Raw genomic sequence first — 19,762 nt, forward strand, 5'->3', positions numbered from 1 at the left:
GAACATGAACATGCCCGAATAAATAGAAACGAGGACAATGTGGACATCATCAACATGTTTTGAAAAGCGTTTTGGCTGATAATTAGTTATTGTTCAATTCTGCATAAGTATGGATACTTTTTGAAAGTAATGACATTTTCAGAAAATGAAGACTTTTTGGAGAGGCTATTTTTTTATTTAAAAAAAAAAGGAAAATCTTTCAAAATCTTTAAAATAAAATTTTATGTTTATGTAGACAGCATAGAGTCATAGATAGGTTTTATAGGGGGAGGGAGGCACACGATTTACCTTAACTCGAATTGTTGAAGGAGGCCTTGGCAGGGTGAGGACAGCTTGAACGTGCTGGCATGACTCAAGCATCACATGGATAATAACGTTTCCGATCATGAAACATGAATCATTATTTGTGTAATTCTGTATTTGTCCATCAACCATGTCTACACCCAGACCGTCCACTCCGTCCTCACACAGTTTGTCTCCATCACACTCTTTCTCCAAGCACAGCAGGAGTTAAACACTGCTGCCTGGTTTTTAAAGGTTGTGTGGAGACGTGTCTCCCGCCTTGTTTCTGGGGGTCAGCGCAGGTTTAATTGATTCTCCTTCTCCCTCCATCTCTTATTAAGGCCACAGGGAACTCCTAATTGGCCGTCCCCTGTGGCCACTTGGAGAAGCAGGCAGACGTGGCCCTGTAGACACTTCTGTGGGTCCTCGGGGACGATGGCAGATAAGAGATTCACCGACTACGTGGCTCCGTGGATCTGCTTCTTTAGGGACGACTGTCTGATGTCTCACTGCTTCGCCATCTGGACACGATATTTACTGACAAACCAATCGGGACCAGAGCGACTTGACGTGGTTTTTATAACACCTCTATATGCACAGACATGCATGTGTGTGTGTGTGTGTTTTGGAAAAGTGACTGAAAAACAGTTCTGGAAAGTGACACGGTTTTACAAAATGTAGACGTTTTGAAAGTGCAGGTGTTTTCGAACAGTGAGAACTCTTTTTGAAAATGTGGATATAGTAGGCGAAGACAGTTTCAGGAACAGACATTTATTTGAAGGTAAAGACTTTTTGAAAGAAGCGGGTGTTTCTGTATAGTGGGGTGAATATTCTTGGAAAGTTCAATTCAATAGCATAGTCAGGATTTAGTTTTTTCTTTTAAAAGGTAGAGCTCAGCATTTTGGGGATTTTGGAAAGTGAAAACTTAACTGCAATATCGGAATAAGAATATTGGAATTAGGTGGACATTCTTGGGAATTAGGATCAAGGTTAAAAGTGGGTTGTCTTTGGAAAATAAAGACTTTTTAAAAATAAATTAAGCATTTTTGAATCAGTGTGTAAAAAGAGTGAGGGAAAGTGGTGGCAAACATGTTTTTTGAGGGTAAAGATTTGACTTTCAGGGTTAAGTTAGGTTTAGGTTGAGGTTTGAGGCTCAAAGTCCTCACAAGTGAAGAAGTACAGGGCTGAGTGTTGACGCGTGAGAGACAGAGCGACAGAAGACACAAAGAGAAGGTGTGGGATGGTTTAAAGGTTGCGTTTGTTGTGGAATTGCCATAAGCCCTCATGTGCATGTGTGTGTTTGTCTGTACATGTGTGTGGTTTTCATTAAGGAGCCAGTGAGAAGAGAGTGTGTCAAAGTTTGTAATGCAGAAGTGCGTTTGGTTTGGAGCGAGTGGGAATTGAATGAGTAATGGCAGATGTGGTAGATGTAAATGGCCTAAATGCAGGTGTGAGGAAGTGTATCCGTCCGTTGTCTTTTAGTGTGTGTGTGTGTGCCTGTGCCCATGTGTGAAAGGACATTGGTGTGTATGTGTGTGTGCGTGTGTGTGTGTTTGTGCAACTGACCTTGATGCTTGTTACTCAGAAGTGCAGATGGAGAGATAGGCAGCGAGCTTCACCTCAGTTGTTCTTCTTTCTCTCGGTGCTCTTCAACCACAAACACACTGAAGAATACTTTCCGTTTATTCCAGATCAAACTGCACGTCACTCCGTCTGTGCATCCTGCAAAGCACTCGATATAAAACCTGCACATTTCCTCGAATATGACATTTGAATATTGTTTTTTTTTTTGTTGTTGTTGTTTTTTTTTAGCTCAAGAGCTGGGAGACAGAGCAGGAGTCTCTCTGCCTCTGGTCAAACACATTCACTCTTCTCATGTTTTGAACTCGACCAACAGTGCGACAAGACGAAAGAGTTTCACATGTGCAAGCCGAGATATTCTCACGGTGCTAAAAGACCGGGGACGCGTAATTTTTACAGTAACTTGAATAATATCAAAACATTCACACCAGTGTGACTCAACAAGTGCCCGTGGCTAAAGCTATGTCTTTCAGTCCCTTTGTTGTGGCAAGTGTTTTTAATGAAATGCCCCAAATTTACCTGAAGCATTCGTCACCACTTTCTCAGTTTCGTTTTTTGTAGACCATCAAACGGAAATCAGCCGAGAATAAAGGTTTTTCCATCATCTGCTTGCACGTCCTCAAAACATGTTAAATAATAAAGGATCTATTCAAAAACATCTGTGTGTACAGTGAGAGGAGTAAAAGGTGCGAAAAAGGGATCCTCTTTGTACGAATCGTTTTCAAAAGGTATCGGGGCGAGGAAGCATCCTGTGCGAAGAAAAAAAAAATCATATCAAAACTCACCCAGTCATAATGGCTGTAAAACCACAGCGAAGTTACAACTGTGCAGGAAGAGTGGAATTGAAAATGAATCAGGCGTGAAGTTTCACAGCGTGAGTACAGAGAAATCACAGTGGATTCCAGAGAGAGCCCTGGAGTCAGGATTAGCGTTTGAAGGCTAAATGGTGTTATCGGTTCTGATTAAGGAGCATGTACGTGGCACTCACTCCACCTCAGAGACAGCCATGGATGTCAATAGGGCTAATTGGCTCATTAGACCAGGTATTTAACCGCTGCTATAATCATTCTGTGTCATCACTTAAGCCCTGGTGGTGCATGAGGGGCTCTGGCGATTGAATAGCCCCCCCCCTCCTCTCCTTAACCTCTGAAATAATCTGAGATAGAAGGTGGAGAGGGCTGTCTGACAGGCGGAGAGCAGGGTGGCTGCTGATATGTTTTGCTGTGTGGATTTTTAATCTTTTTTTTTTTTTTTTTTTTTTTTTAAGGGAAATTTTGTTTTTTTCTGTAAATAGATGGAAAAGGAAATTCTACCCTAGAAGCTAACTTTATGATCCCCCCCCCTCTTTTAAATCTCTGGATCTGAACAAAGACAACATGACATCACGTCCAGATAGTTCATGTTTGCACTGCATCCATTTGATTATTGTCAGTGAAACTCCAAAGCCGGGAACAGAAAAAAAGACTAGAAACTGTACAGACAACAGTCAGTTCTAACCAACACACACCCGTGTTTTAAACTCCACACTAGTAAGAAAAAACACAATTTGAACTAATCCAGTGGACGACAGGTGCAGTGGGACGGAGGTCTGGCGTACGACACGTACCTGAAGCTTGAGAGAGGAGGAATTCACTTGCATGTGATGTTTAAATGAACATGAGTTGAAATAATAATGATATTTCTGACAGTTTTCTAAATGGTAAATTGCGCATAGATTTTTCTCTGTTCTGTCTTGTGACCACAAAAATGATTCTACAATGGGAAACGCATTCACCCATTGACACGGCACTTTCTCTGACACATAGCGCTTTTCTCCGTAACACACACATTCACACATTGATCAATCCAGCATCTTTCCCAAGGACACTTAGCAAAATGTGATGTGAGAATCAAACCACTGACCTTATGATCAGCGGTGGAAACACTCTATCTCCTGAGCCACAGACACACCACACGAGACGCGAATGGTCACACTCACAGCTGTCCAAAAAAAAGGAAAAAAGAAAGAAAATCACCGCAAAAATAAAAATAAATCCATAAACAAACACACCACAAAAATCACGATTTATTTTTGTCCACCAAAAAACAGTTACTGAACATAATGGGATTATCAGATGAGGTCTGCAACACAAGTTAAATGTATTTATTTTACACAGTTTAATACAATGCATTACAAACATATAAATCAGAAAACTAATGCGCACTCAGTCAACACACCCACATTCAATGTCAAAACAAGAACTTCAGATTGAGTCCAGAGCCAACAAGTGAAGGTGTGTTCAAACGTATCAGTGCACGAGATAATCAAATATTTGGGGAGTCTGAGCTCACTAATTTTGGTGTGGCCACCGAGGAAGCTCAGTTAGAAAATCATAACTATAATAGCTTGAACAATTATAATATGTGCCCACCCCTGAATTAAAAAAGAAGCAGATGCGGCGGGCTGGGAATAATGGGACAACCAAAGAAAGTAATTTTATCACAAAATTTAGTTTGAGCTTCATTGAACACAACAGACTGATGAAACCGTTTATTGATAATATGTAAATCCAGAGGTCCTTTGAGTCTGGAAATGTCCCTCCACATCAGTAAAGCCTGGTGCTTTAATGTTGATCCAGTACTGGACAAAATTAGGATGAGGAACAATAGCACAACTAAAAGTAAATCTGAGAAAGTTACAGCCGAACACATCTCCCCACATTGTTTGTTTTCCCCCTTTGCACAGTTCCACACATCCGCTGGAAGCTGGTGCCATGGTCTTTGCTTAAAGGACGGAGGAGAAAGGGGGAGGGGGGAGGAGGAGGGGGGGGTGGTGTCCTGAGAGCCTGTGGAAGCTGGCATGGTGCTGACCACGCCGCCGCTTCCTCTGAAAGCAGTGTCTGGTGTGGCATCAGTCACTGTTGGCATTCTGGAGATGGTCTGCCAGTTTCTCATGATTGTGCCACCACTGCACGCACACACACACACACACACGCTCACACATCACACACACAGAAACATAAACGTGTCACACTCAGCTCCCACCCTGTGCATGGCAGTGATAGGCAGAGGACGAAGAGCGCACATCCTTATCGACGCCAATCCAGATGAACCTACAGACACGCTTCCCCAACACCCCAGACCCACTCGCTGCACAGTTGGCCACCATTAGCCTTCTTTTAGCTATGACAGTCCTAAGGCTAAGGGGAGGGGGAGAGGGGGGCACCAGTGCCAAGGTGCACCCCTGATTTGCTACATTTCCCAGGGCTATGGGGCCTCTAGGCTTACTGGCCCATGGAGACATAAGCCCCGGCCTCCCTGGAGGCTCTCGGCCAACCCAGACGCTTGGCATGGACCGAACCGCCCAATGGGAGCGGTCCAAGAGCCGTGGATGGCTATGATATGTTTCCACCGAGGGCAATTTCAATCATGTGGAATTTCGATGGATGAAAGGAATGTGTTTGACTGGGGGTGGACTGAGGGAGAGCAAGTCAGGCTGCTGCTTTCACACATCACCCAGCACAAATAAGAAGGTGTCCTTCATGGAAATATGAGGGGATGTAATGCATTCAAAATAAAAACTAAATAAAAAGTAATTCAAACATTCAACAATAAAAATGTATGTCCTCACCTATGGTGGCTAACTTGTGGTGGTTTATAGCCATACATGCAGTACTGGAGGGGGTCGTAATTAGTTGGTACAAAAAGTAATAGAAAGTTAAAAGGCTTAATGTTGAATGTGTATTTCATTTTCCAGCATGGGATCAATAAAGTATATCTTAATCTTATTTAACATTTGGAGGAATTGTTATCTGCTCGTTCAATAAAATAACTGAAGAAGTTCACATGTAATCTATCACATTCACCTCATATGGGTCAAACTACTCAGGCAGTGCAGTGTCAAACAGTACTCAAACAAGACAAGACAACTCCGATATTAGTTCTGCAAAGTGTGGACTTATTTTTACAGTTGAAAACTACACTACCCGTCCAGTCACACACTCTAATATTTTGTTGGACCACCTTTAGCTTTGATTAAAGCTATATCAATACAGTATCATAACATTTATTCCCGTCCAGAGTTGCATTCATTTTTCAAAGATTTTTTAAGTTTTTAACCCAATTTTTCTAGTCTCAGCAATTTCATTGGATGTTTTATTTGCTTGATGCATGCCAATAATTTGAGCCTTCTGAAACAGATTCCAATGGGGGGCTCTTACCTATTAGCTTAGTTGAATCCAAGTGGTGACTCTTTTTTTTTTTTGGATGAGCAGTGTAGTTTGTGTCCTGTCACACATTAGTTATAGCTATAGCTCGAATAAAAACCTTTGGTGTTGGTGTTAGTCATAAACCTGTAACATGCTACATCCCAGACACAGGATGTACTAGACCAGACTACTTTTTAAAGATATATTTTTGGGCATTTTATGCCTTCATTTGGTATGACAGTATAGACAAACAAGAAAGCAGGGAGAGAGACTGGGACTATGTTTACACGTGCCCGACTATTTTCATAAACGGACATTTCACCCTCTCCGTTTACAAAAAAAACTGCGTGCACACCAGTCCGTTTTCAGAAAACTTCTCATTTACACTAACCCGTATATATATGCCGTCAAGAGCATGCCAAACCTTTAGGTGGCAGTGTAGCGAGAAGCTCAAGCCCACGTTAGCCAATCAGAATCCCGCACATGATCCTTCATAGCAACCTGATAGCAACAGCAGCAACAACAACGTCACTTGCCTTCCTTGTGTGTAAGGTTTTAATATTTTTTCATGCGAGAAAGTAACTGTTTAGATGCCAAATATACGGCCAGTTTATCCAAATAACGGCTGTTTAGAAGTTTGCGCCGATGTTTCTCGGAGAGGTGAAGCTTTTTTTTTTTTCCGGAGAAGTGAAGCTCGACCGGGACATCACAGAGACAGTGGCTGCTCTCCAATGCTGCTTGGTCGGCCAGCCTCTGTCGTCCTCCCGGTGGACAAAACGATAACTAATTAACTTACCCGCAGGTTTTTAGAGGTGGATGGCGCGTTCAGACCAAAAAGATAACGGGTTTGGAACCTGAAAAGTCGGTTCTCAAGGGAACCAAAAAATAGTTGGTTCTTCCCTGTGAACCATGACATCAGCAGTGGGCTTGTCATATTCCAGGCTGTGAAAAAGAGCAGGAAAGAGGGGGACTGACAACCTGGAGAAAACACATGTGGTCTGCTAAAGAAATTAAATGTTTGGTGGGGATTTCGGCATCTACCTAATTTCAAGAATAGCTTCTTATCTTTGAACTTGGGGAAGAGGTGGCCAAGGCTGGGTTCACCTAGAGTGCTGGAATAAGAGAGTAACGTCACCCATGGGTCAAGCGGAAAGTTGGTTCTGCGCCTCCTGGTGGCGGGATATGGGTATTGTTAAGGTGCCCAAGAACTGACATTTCTGCATTGTTGGCGAACGAAGTGCGGTATTTTCAATAATTTAAGGAAATTCTAGATCACCCACGTTAATAGCATCATCGTTGACCCTTTTACAGATAAATACACATAGTATAATAAAAAAACAGTTGTCTACATTAATGTTACAGTCTACATTTTGAAATCAATTATAAGCATAACCTTTTTTTTAATGGACAGGAGAGTCGAGAGTGAGACAGGAAATGGGAGGCAGAGAGAGGGGGGGGGGGGGTGACACGCAGGATGCAATGAGGACTATAGCCTGGACACATGGGGCGGGTGCTCTACCAACTGAGCTAAACACCGCCCTGAATTATAAGCATAACTTAAAGCAGAAGTAAGTGATATATTTGTGTTAATATAAGTCTTAAATAGTTATATCTTCCGACAGCAATCACTTACATAGAGTGTTTGGTCTGAAACACGGGTCTGTCAGTCACTCTGCTCTGCTCTGAGTCGAGGAGAAAACATTTATCGTATCCTACAGTTTTTATCCAATGAGGAGAGAGAACGGCATGCAGGGCTGTGTGTGCAGCCAAGGGACGCCGTGCATGTGGCGACGTAGGGGCGAGGACTGTTATGGTGCGTTCAAGGAAACTCGTATTTTTCCGACCGTGAAGTCGTACCAGTTCGATCTGGTACGAGTTCACCGGTCGGAAGTTACGAGTGGCCGTTATAGTGACTTTCACCGGTAAAACAGGTCGGAAAAACACGAGTGGGTTGCCTGGAACGCTACAAAGTCGTAAGTTGTGACTTGAAGCTGTAATTTACGATTTCAAAAGCCTGCCTGGAACGCAGCATTAGCGAAAACGACCGGACCACTTACTTCTGCTTTAATATGACCAAGACACATAAAAGCAAAAACACGGCAGTTTTCATCAATTTACAAGCAAGTGGCCAACACACATAATTACAGTGAAGGGGTTTTCTGGGCACTTTTGCAACACCCATATCCCTCCACTTGGGGCGTATGAGGCTGACCACGGGACTCAATGAAAGTGATTTTACTCTCTTATTCCAATAGGTTCACCCAAGCGTCACACCAAATAAATAATAAACTTAAAAAACTGAAGAATTTAGTTTTGAATTTATTACTCAGACAGCAAAAAAGGAAAAACATACGCCCACTTTGCTTCTACTTAGGCCCAATCCCATTTCTCTTTTTTACCCCTACCCCTTCCTCTACCCCTTGCCCCTCGCCCCTTGAAACGGAGCTACAAGGGGTAGGGGTTGAAAGTCAATCCCTACGAATTGGGACACCCCTTCAACAATCACATACGCCATCACGTAGTCTCCACTGGCTTTTACGTAAGCAGATGCGGCGAGCTTTTGCCAGAAATCCAATCGCGATGGCCTTCTCTCCCGGGATGAGGATGTAGTTTGGCCGGCAGAGCAGTGCTGCAGACAGGCTGCCTCTGTGAGGAGCCGCTCCTCCTGGAGCTTCACTTCTCCGAAAAAATGTCGGAGCAAACTTCTAACCAGCCGTCATTTGGATAAACTAACCGCACATTTGGGACCTAAACAGTTAGGCTACTTTCTTGCATGAAAAAATATTAAAACGTAATAAAGTGACGTAATAACAGCGCTACAGCAAGAAATAAAACAGCTTTTCGTTTTACAGCTACCGCTGCCGGCTGCCGCAAGATGCATTCTGGGAAACTTTTCATACCCCTCCGTTTGGAGTGTGCCTCTGAAAAATCTCCGTTTGAAGGGGTATGTAGCCCTACCACTTCCCCCTACCCCTCTGTCCTAACGGGAATTGGGACACCCCTACCCCTACACGTGAACGTGCAAAACGGAGGGGTAGGGGTAAGTGGTATAGGGCCAAGGGGTGAAATGGGATTGGGCCTAAACTGGTGTGAACATGGGCCGGTTTGCCAGAAAGCACCAAGGTTCTGAGACTCCAGAATGGAGCAGGAAATGTATCAGATACATTTCCTGCTTGCATGGTCTTGGTCACCCCATCTGTCATTATAGCCTTTGCCTGACAGGTCGTAGCAGTCTGTTGGGATCTATTGACTCTAAATAAAGGTAGTGTCAAATCATCTGATATAAAAAGAATAGAAATAGAAGTTGTAGAGCTGCAGACAGACTTCCTAACATTATTTGTTTGTGGCTTTATAGTCGTGTCGCTGCTGCTGCCGACTCCTCAAGTGTTATGAACCTCGCACATTATCAATAATCTGTGTTTTTACAATTCATAAAGACTGTCACAAACTCAGACATTCATTAAAGATGGCACTCACCACAACAGCCTCCCAATCAAAGGGTTAAAGGCGCAGTGATGAAGGATTACAGTAATTTTTAATCTAGACATGTTGTTTTTTTAATTCGCTCTGACTGCTCTGCCTTGATGGTTTTGATTAATACGGCCAGGAAATGTTTGTGAGCAAGACATATACTGCGATTCATCTGCAAAATAATCCAATCATTACCAACTAATGACAGGGGGGGTGAAAAATGATGCGAGCCTGCCGCGGCTCCCCAACATGCATCAGGGCCCCACCGACGCAGAGGATTGGAGGCCCCACCTGTCACAGCGATGCAGTAATTGCATTGTGGGCTCTCTCTCCTCTCTCTTCCCCATCCACCGTCATTCAGCTGTGCAGACAATGCTCGTCTTAATGAAGCCGTCTGACGAGGTGGCAATTACAGACTTCTGTCACTGTCACCAGGGGCAACCGGGTAGGAGGTGGAAGGGGGGGTGGGGGTGGGTGGGTGGCGGTGGTGGTGGAGGATATCTCACCCCTGAGGGCTTCTCCACACCCGCTGTGTTACGCTGGATGGCAGGGTGGCTAAGCTGCTGTCAAAGGCAAGTCGAGAGCTGGATTAGAGGTTTACTGTATGAGCGATTGTTAGGAATGAAGTGATGCATCGCAGCGTATGGAGATGTCTCCGGATTGATGGATGATCCGCTGACACTTCCACGCACACTTAAAAATGAAGCAGTGCTTCCGTGTGCAGTAAAAGAAACAACTGGTCTCAGATTTTTTTTTTTCTTTTTCTTTTTTTTTTATTTCCCTGCAACTCCCCTCAAGTCAGCTGAGATCTCTCGCTGATATTTGAATGGGTCACTTTTTGTCCAAATTTTCAATGAAACCTGTGTTAGCGTTGCACGGATTTCATGCATAAAGATGAGTTAATTAGTCCTGGTTAGGACTTGACTCATGTGAGAGCGGTTACATAACATCTACAGCCCTGGAACTTTGTGAAGTCTGAGAAAATAACCCAGATGATGCCGTCGGGGTTGTTGCTTCACGGGGCTGAGACTCACAGAGAGGCTGTGATACAGGAAATATATGGACACCAAGGAGTCGTGTCAATAGAAATGTGGCCTCAAGCTTTAATGCTTGACCCAAATTACTTTGCCTTTGACCCCTCTCATTTTAATTTGCCTCCTGCCTGTAAGGAGCTGCAGCACTGAAACCCTTTAACTCTAGTGGTGCTATCTAACCACTGAGGTGGTTTAGGGCTTTTTTGTGGCCAGATTTTTGAGATTTCTGCTTCTACCTCAGTGACAGGGAGGTGAATCAACTAAAACTTGTATGAATGAGACCTCTTCAGCGAGGTGTGTTTGTTTCACCACCACAAACAAACATTTCCTTTCACCTCCATTGTTGTGTTGTGACAAAAAGCGTCAGATGATTTGTGTAATTTGGGTGATCCGATGCATAAATTCGCTGCTCATCATTACCTCAGGGTCGGACGTGTTGAACACACAGCTAACGCTCTTATGCTCCGACTTCCATTGTTGCTTTTTTTTTTTTTTTTTTTAACCTGCTAATTGATCTAGCGGTTACATTGGAAAGCGTTTTCTTCACTCCATCCAATCGCATTCAGCGGAACTCGGCACTATTGCTCGCTCCGTCCGCGGTTTTAGACGCACAAATTAAAACAGCGCTCGTTAAATTGCACTCTCGGGTCATGCACAGGTGCCACCGCAACTTAGTCGCCCAACAATAAGTCCCCATAAATTCTTCCCCCCCAAACACAACCTGCTGTGTCTTCCACTTGTACAGCAGCAGGCATTAAAAAAACACAATCAGGTTAGCCAAGCTTCGCTAAAAAATTATGCAGAATTAGAGATTCCTCTGGTTGCATTGGTATCTAAAAAGTCATGGTGGCTAAAAGGGAAATGTGCATAAGAGGCTTAAAGGCATTTCAATTCTTAATGGTGATGTGATGGATGCACCATTACAAAATGGCATTGCAGGCCTGGATAAATGGTTCAGTGCAGATATAGCCATGTTAAAAGATAGACACAGGCATGTGTTAATGACAACAACTGGAGGAGTTTCACCAAAGTTCACGGAGATGCAGTGGGAAAGAGGAACTATATGAGGTTTTTTGTCTAAAATGTGTATATCTGCAGTAAATGTTGATTAAGTGACATCAAATTATAATTGATATATTTATAATAATCTATTTTTAAGTCAAGATTTTCAGTCATGCCAAACACACTAATTACAGCCGCCGAATGTGCTTCCCGTGTGTGTGATCACGTAGTGTGTAAACATTAGCAGGAATTATTTTGTCTCCAGCGAACATACACCTAACGCCAGCGTGTGTGTGTGTACTTAACATTCTCCACACAGCTTTTTAACACTGTTTTGCCTTTAAAGTATCTCTCACTTGGACAGAAAAAAAAAGTTAATTGAATCAGAGTCTTAATGCTACGCTTCAGTGTTTTAATGTCTCCAATGAAGCTGAAACCTCAACCGTGTTTGCAAAGTAGTTCAGGCCGTGCACACACACACACACACACGCACGCACACAGTATCTTATCAACACACATACACAACACGCAGTCTCCCTTTCACTCTATCACAGGTGTGCTCTGGTGCCTACATGCGTTGCCATGGTTACATCATGCCTGTTTGCCCTATATAATTATGTGGGATACCATGACATGGTTCTGCAACAAAACAAAGTAGCGTAAATACATCCATCAACCATCCCTCCTTCTTACTGCGTACATCTTTATTGATGAAGACATCACTGTCTGCTTGACAATAGCACGAGTGGACTTTTCTTTCTTTCTTTCTTTCTTTCTTTCTTTCTTTCTTTCTTTCTTTCTTTCTTTCTTTCTTTCTTTCTTTCTTTCTTTCTTTCTTTCCTTCTCTGTCTTATCACCATAGCAGGTTGTAGAGTGCTGACGGTAGAGGAAGTGGTGACTAATATCACATAATCATTATCATGATGAATTCACCACAGGATGAATAATACGGTTTATCTGAAATCTATATTTCTACCAACAAACAAACTTTAGGACTGACATTACTCAGTCTGTCTGGTACCTCTGTAGCAACAGGTATGGAGACGGTTACCAAGGTTCAAAGGTCCTGGCTTTAGAGCCCCTGAGGTCATCTTTGGAGTTTGCATGCGCCTCATTCCACAGTTCAGAGATTTGGTTAAGTGTGATGTTTATCTCAGCATATTGGCCTTGTGATGAACTGGTGACCCTACGAGGGTCAACCTGCATGGATGAACACTATGGCTATTGGATGGATGGACATTCTGTATGTTGATGTCTTTATTGTTTTAAAGCAGATATCAGCTTCGCGGCCGTTTCGGCTAATGCTGCGTTCAAGGCAGGCTTTTGAAACCGTAAGTTACAGCTTCAAGTCACAACTACGACTTGGTAGCGTTCCAGGTAACCCGTAGCTCGTGTTTTTACCATCCTGTTGTCTGTGAAAGTTCCCTATAACGGCCACTCGTAACTTCCGACCCGTGAACTCGTACCAGATCGAACTGGTATGACTTCACAGGAAGGAAAAACACAAAGTACGAGTTTCTTTGAACGCACCATGAGTTAGCAGCCCCCGCCCTTGTCAGGCATCAATTGGTCCTCGTGCTACGTCACCACATTCACGCGCATCCCTTGGCTGCACACACAGCCCTTCATGCCGTTCTCTCTCCTCATTGGATAACACTTGTATCCCACAAGGAAAATTTTCTCCTCGGGTTACAGCAGAGCAGAGTGACGGAGAGACTCGTGTTTAGGCTGAAATACTTCATGTAAGTGATTGCTGACGGAAAATAGGACTATTTAGGACTTATATTAACAAAAACATTCCACTGATATCTGCTTTAAGAGACACTAGGGATAATATGAACCTGTACTTGAAGGTTGTGTTCTATAGGAAACATCCTGCCCTAGAAGTATTGAACAAGACATGCAACCAAACTATTGAATAAAACATAAAATCAGAAAGGAAACCAGTTTGAAAGTGAATGATGCTGAGTGAGTCCACACAGTAGGGCAATAACAGGACAGAGGAAAGTTTGAATTAATCATTTAAACGAAGCAAACTTGGTGAACTGTTACCTGAACTTTTTTTTTTTAAAGGAACTTGGAAGGCCTCATTAGTTTGAATTGGCACTGACCCACTAACCTATCAGAGCTGTATTACCTGCAGTGGCTCATCAGATCCCCTCAGTTCACTCAGACATAGAGAGACCATTGTTTTAAATAGCTCAGTCCTGGATGTCTAGGTTGTCTGTGATTGACTAATGAGTGCACAATCAAATTCAGGGGATGCAGAGGGCAGAGAAAGTTCAAACTTTAACTGAGTTTCCGAGACTCAGCATCTTTCTGCAACTTCTTTCCTCGTACCAAAGTACTTTTGAGTAGCACGTTAGATTTTTTTGACAGAGAGAATTTACACTTGCCGGTGAATTGAAATGACTCAGAGTTAAAATCCCCCTGAAATATTAGAACGCTGAGTTACTTTGGTTTCTCTCTCATCTCTCTCTGTCTCTGCGAGTGATTCATCTTTTACAAGTTGGTGAAAATTTCCCTGTTGCTTTCCACCTGGTTACAACTGACAGCCGTAGCTAAATCCCACCCACATATCTTGCAGCAAATTACCAGTAATCAATTACAATCAAATTACCAGAGCTTCATTTTCTCTTGACAGTCGAAGCTAAACTGTGATTGACAAACTTCAGAAGTGGACCTGAAATGTCGCTGCACACGCACATTAACCACACGTTCAACTCTGCCGCTCGCCAAGGTGTATGCCGGTGAGTAATAGGCGCTATTAATAAAGCTAAGCCGTGCGTGACTCGACTTCCTCTCCGCAGCCGCCTCTCACGGCTGACTCCTTACCGGGGATTCAGTTGTGTGAGTTTGGATCAGTCTAATCACATTTGTTTAATTAAGCACAGCTAATAAACTCTCCAGGAGATAGGGTGTCTCACTGTGACAGCGTCGCTGCATTGAGATGCATGTCAAACACAGAGGCCTGGTATCGCTGCGGCTCCCGCGGCTCTGCGCCAGTTGACGTGCCCGCCATCCAACCGCGTACGCCAAGCCCGACACAAACAAAGCCGCGAGGTCACAGACGGCAGGACAGACGGATGTAGATGTCGGCGATTGTCGAACAACTCCTCTCCTGACACTGTGTCAGAAAAGTCCACGCAGGTGGCATCAACCTTAAAGGGATAGTTCAACATTTTAGCAAATTGGCGCATTGCCATAATCCCTATAGTTTTAGCAGTAGGTTCGTTACCTTTAATTGTTGGTGCAAGCTGTTTTTAGAACAGTGGAACAGAGTCGCGAGCTGCTCAGAGCTACGCTACAGAGGCTAATGGGATTTCTTGGTTGCCCTCAACAAGCTCATCAAATACACAATCCAACAACTCCAAAACGCTCTGGTGGACAAGTTGTGACATGAACATTCACCACACTATGAGATAATGATGGAACGTTACAAGACAGTTGTTTTCAAGGCAAATGCAGACTGACGGGAACGCACATCAGCGCTTTTGCCTGAATTTACCTCAAAACAACTCGTAACATGCCGTTATTATCTCATAGCGTGGTGAATGTGCAGGTCACAACTTGTCCACCAGAGCGTTTTGGAGATGTTGGATTGTGTATTTGATGAGTTTGATGAGAGAAACCAAGAAATTCCATTAGTCTTCGTAGTGTAACTCTGAGCAGCTCACGGCTCTGCTCCACCGTTCTAAAAACAGCTTGCACTGACAATTAAATGTAACGAACCTACTCCTAAAATTATAGGGGTTATGACAAAGGGCCAAATCGCCAAAATGTTGAACTATCCCTTTAAAATAAATAATTTGTGATTTCAGCACATGAAGAAGTGCCTGCTTTATTGCAACATGTTGGCAGATATCAAGACCCTTAACCAGCAGTTCTTAACACCTGTCGTCTGATTGCTCCTCTGGCAGACATAAAACGGTCATTTCATATTTGAGGCAGCATCAAAAGCACATTAGCTGAAGCATCAGCAGTAGAAAAAAACAACGCTCAGACCCTTAACTTAAATAAAAGTACCAATAATAAACAGTCACACAAAAAGTAAAGGTACAAAAGTACTGGAAGGAATAAAAGAACATGAAATTGGCCCTGTGAGTGACCTACATTGTTAAATGAAAGTGTCATTTTCACTACGATGTAGAGGCTACAGTTTGTTGGTTTAGATAAAGCTGAGAGGTGGAGAGATAATTAATAGGAGAGGAAAGACTTTTCTCTGCACAAAGCTGTTTTCTAATCTTTGCTCCTGTAAATATTGAATAATGAAACTGTGTGAGAAGTTTAGAGGGAGCCGCTACAAGTCAGAGATACAAACACAAACTGATTTATATAAGCAGTCAACTGAGGTTTAGAAACTGGTTAACCCTTTAAAGATTTCATGAGCTTATTGAATGTTCATTTTAATGTAAAGTCTTATTCTGTGAAGTAACTCGTAACTAAATATGTCAGAAAAACATGTGAACTACCTTCACCAGGCTCAATGAGAAGTATTCTAAAAGGAATCAGCATTGCTCATATTTTTTGATACATTTACATATTTTCTTGGTTTGCAGAAGGCGTGAACTTGTCTGCCCAGTGAGCAGCAATGAGCAGCTTTCTTGTTTGACAAAGCCAAACATGCCAAAACATGAAGTTTGCTTCTGTTTAAAGTTGGAAGGAGTGAGACCAAAGATCAGAAAAGTTTTACGATTTGTGGCTGCTGATCATTGGAATTTCATTTCTTGGAAAGCTACTAGTGCCAAGTCATGTCTCTTGTTAGTTCCACTTGGTGCAAGATTGATGGATGGCCTCAGATGAAATATATCGATGAGCAGACCCCGCCCACATTCATCAGTCAATGTGACTGTTCAGATTAATACTCGCCCTCAGAGCACAGCCACTTCTACAGGTTGGACACAGAATTTATCCCCAAACGCTGACTGGAAGTGTCTACCAAGATTTATAATGACTGGACAAATGGTCAGTGAGTTATGGCCAATTAGCTGCTCCGTCTTTTGATGGGATGTTTTGGTCATTTGTGTTGCAGCACTGTAGCAGAATTATGTATCTCAGTCTGCAATACAAATTTTACTGTTGATACAGTAAAAGCACATTATGCAAATTAGAATTTTATCAGTTTAAGGACCCTCCCTATAGAGCTCGCCATGGGACCTCAATTCGGAAAAAATCTCCATGTAAGTGAATGGGAGTAAAACATTTTATTTCATGATCCGATTGAATTGTGTCATGAGAAAAATATATGACCTTAACCAATTTAAAACATTGCGTTTCATGCCAAGAAATCAGCAGTTTGTTGTAAAACGGCAACAGAAAAATTTACTTTGTGTGAAGACCACTCTACGGACTACAGTTACAGGCAGTGGAGTAGCTGACATGTGGTGTGTGACGTCACCTACACAACCTGTAGTCTTTCTGGTTACGGATTTTTGGAATTATATTTCATAATAGTTTTACAACAAACTAGTGATTTCTTGGCATGAAACACAATGTTTTAAATAGGTAGAGGCTCATGGCACAGTTCAATCGGATCACAAAATAAAATTTTGACTCTCATTCACTTATATGGAGATTTTTCCCGAATTGTGGTCCCATGGCGAGCGTTACTTCCTGCTTCTGCTTAGGCTATCTATCCACAAGTTTCCGAACGTCATCTATGGTCAAAACCGGAAGCCGGTTTTGCCGGTTTGGTGGAATTGTACATTTACGTTTCCATGGTTTTCAGTCGTTGTCATAGTTGCAGTAAACGCATGGATCTATTAACGCTGACTTTTAACACGGATGTCAATTTGTGTGATATCCACTGTTAAAAGCTGGTGTGATGATACATGCGTTTTACAGATTTTCATTGAAAAAAAAAAAATCCATTCATTTACCGCGACTACCGAAACCATGGAAACGTAAACATAAAATTCCACCGGAGGAGCAAAACAGGCTTACGTTTTTGACGTTCGGAAAAAGGTGGATAGAGCACATTGACATGGACCTGACTGTGTCAAGTCAATCGAACTTTCAGTGCTAAAAAGTAAGCTTTTAAAGGTGCTATATAAATAAATTAAACTTAAACTTAAACTCTCCAAAATTACATGTTTGAGCCTTAATGACGGCGCCAGCTTTGGGGAAAATGGGCTAATTTCCAAATCTTGGGCCAAGTTTCCCATTTGTGTTTCATTCCAACTAATGAATAAGACAGATCATCATTAACCTACACAGTCTCAGGAGTGTAGCTCTTTGTTCTTGGAACAAATCAACCGGTACAAACTCATCAAGTTCTACAACTTCAAGGTTTGAACCCTAATTTAATGGGCCAGGTAAGGTAGTTGTTACTACCTGATAAAAAAGAAAAAGAAAACTTAAAAAGCATTTTCCCTCCTGTGGATAAGTAAAGTCTTATTTGACACCTTGACACCTTGGTACAACTTTACAAGTGGCACAGATTTCACTTGACTCTCACCTTGAGCGAGCTTAAAAATGATCCTTGCTGATCCACCTGATGGCTGGATTTGTTTGTGATCAAGTTGCAAAGAATGTAAAGATGATCCAGATATGAGAGGGTTGGTCTGCTTGACAGGAACTTGAAGGGAAATAATATCACACTGCGTGATTGACAGGCAATCTCTGGGCGAGCGTGTTGCAGGAACACCTCCGTATACTGTACCTGAACCAGTTTACTCTCCAACATCTGGGCAGCTGCGTGCGGCTGACGCTCCCCACACGCGCTAAAGTACTAAGTGACATTAAGCTTCCACAGCTGATAAGAAAGTTCACAGCAGACAGTAATTACACTTGCAGGGCTGTTTTCTTTCGCCAAAGCTGACTGACATCCCATTAACAGCTGGAGGCGTGTGCGCTTTGGAGGCGCCGCCGTGGGTCAGCTTTTATTGTTCTGATTGGCTCTCATCTCCACTGTCCTCCCTGGCAGCGCACAAATGAGGATTAATAGTGTTTCATTTAAGAAGGTGAGCTTGTGGAGTATCTCTGTTTTGAAATTTTCAAAGAGGTGCTGAACAGAGAAGGGAGGAGGAGAAGACAGAGGAATACACTCCACAGTTTCATCAAAAAGAAGGAAAAAAAACACATCTGAAAATCCACAGTGCTCGCCACGGATACAGCAGACAAATGTTAGTCTTCTCTGGAATCCTTGTTAATCTTTAAAAGGTGAACGATTATAAAAGAGCCACTGAGGAAAGTTGCAAGGGGCCGACCGCAAAACCAGAGCGAAAAAAGTGGCTGAGCATTCCAGATTTAGACGAGACGTCTGTCTTTTAGCTCTTGGGCATCTTTCTGAGACAAATTACTTTCAGTAGTCAATAGCCTGTAATTAAAATATACCCACTTGATGGAGAGGCAACAGTGTCTCTCTATTTAGTTATGGGTTGGAAAGATTAATTCTGGGGTGTATAACCCTTGTAATTTTCCAAGTGCTGTTTATTGTTTTCAGAGGAGGGGAAGAAAAAAAAAAGTGCAGACGATTGAAAAGTCTCAGCTCAAGGTCTGCTTTGATTTCTATACACTTCACACACATTTGCTACTCTGTGTTTTTTTTTCTGTGTGCTTTCCACATGCCCTCTTTATGCTCCAGCAGCATAGATGCACATTAACAATTTGCATTAACGTTTTGGAACTGATCCACAGCTCTCACACGTCGCCGCCGCAGCACCAATAATCTTTTCCTCTGTGTGTGTGAATGCAGAGGTCATGGCTTCGCCGCTTTTTGAATTTCAAAACACTGGCACACACACACACACACATGGCACCAGCTGGATGATAACATGTCAGAAACCTGCAAGTATAAAACGTCTTATAAAGAGGGGTCAGCATCTCTGCTGCCTCTCCTCCTCTGTAGGACGAGGCTCACCGAGCCCCCTTGTGGTCAAAGTGTCAACTGCAGCACATGTGGGCTCTTATTTCGGAGGCAGCAACATGAGTCGCTGGATAAAACACAGGCTGCATTGAAATCACCAGCTGTTGTCCGTAATGATGAAAACATCCCTAACTTAGCATGAATTTATAATTATGCAGAAAGCAAATTTGAATCTCTTTACTGGAACTTTTCAATTCCCATTCAGGCTCCCAGGAGAGAGCTGGTGCGAATCATATGCAGGGGTATGTGTGTTGTGTGTGTATGTGTATGTGTGCGTGTGTGTCTGATTTTTTTTTTTCCTCCCCCCTCTTTTTTTTTTTAAATGCAGATCTCAGATG

This window comes from Trachurus trachurus, assembly GCF_905171665.1.
Source record: "Trachurus trachurus genome assembly, chromosome: 16".
Taxonomy (NCBI): domain Eukaryota; kingdom Metazoa; phylum Chordata; class Actinopteri; order Carangiformes; family Carangidae; genus Trachurus; species Trachurus trachurus.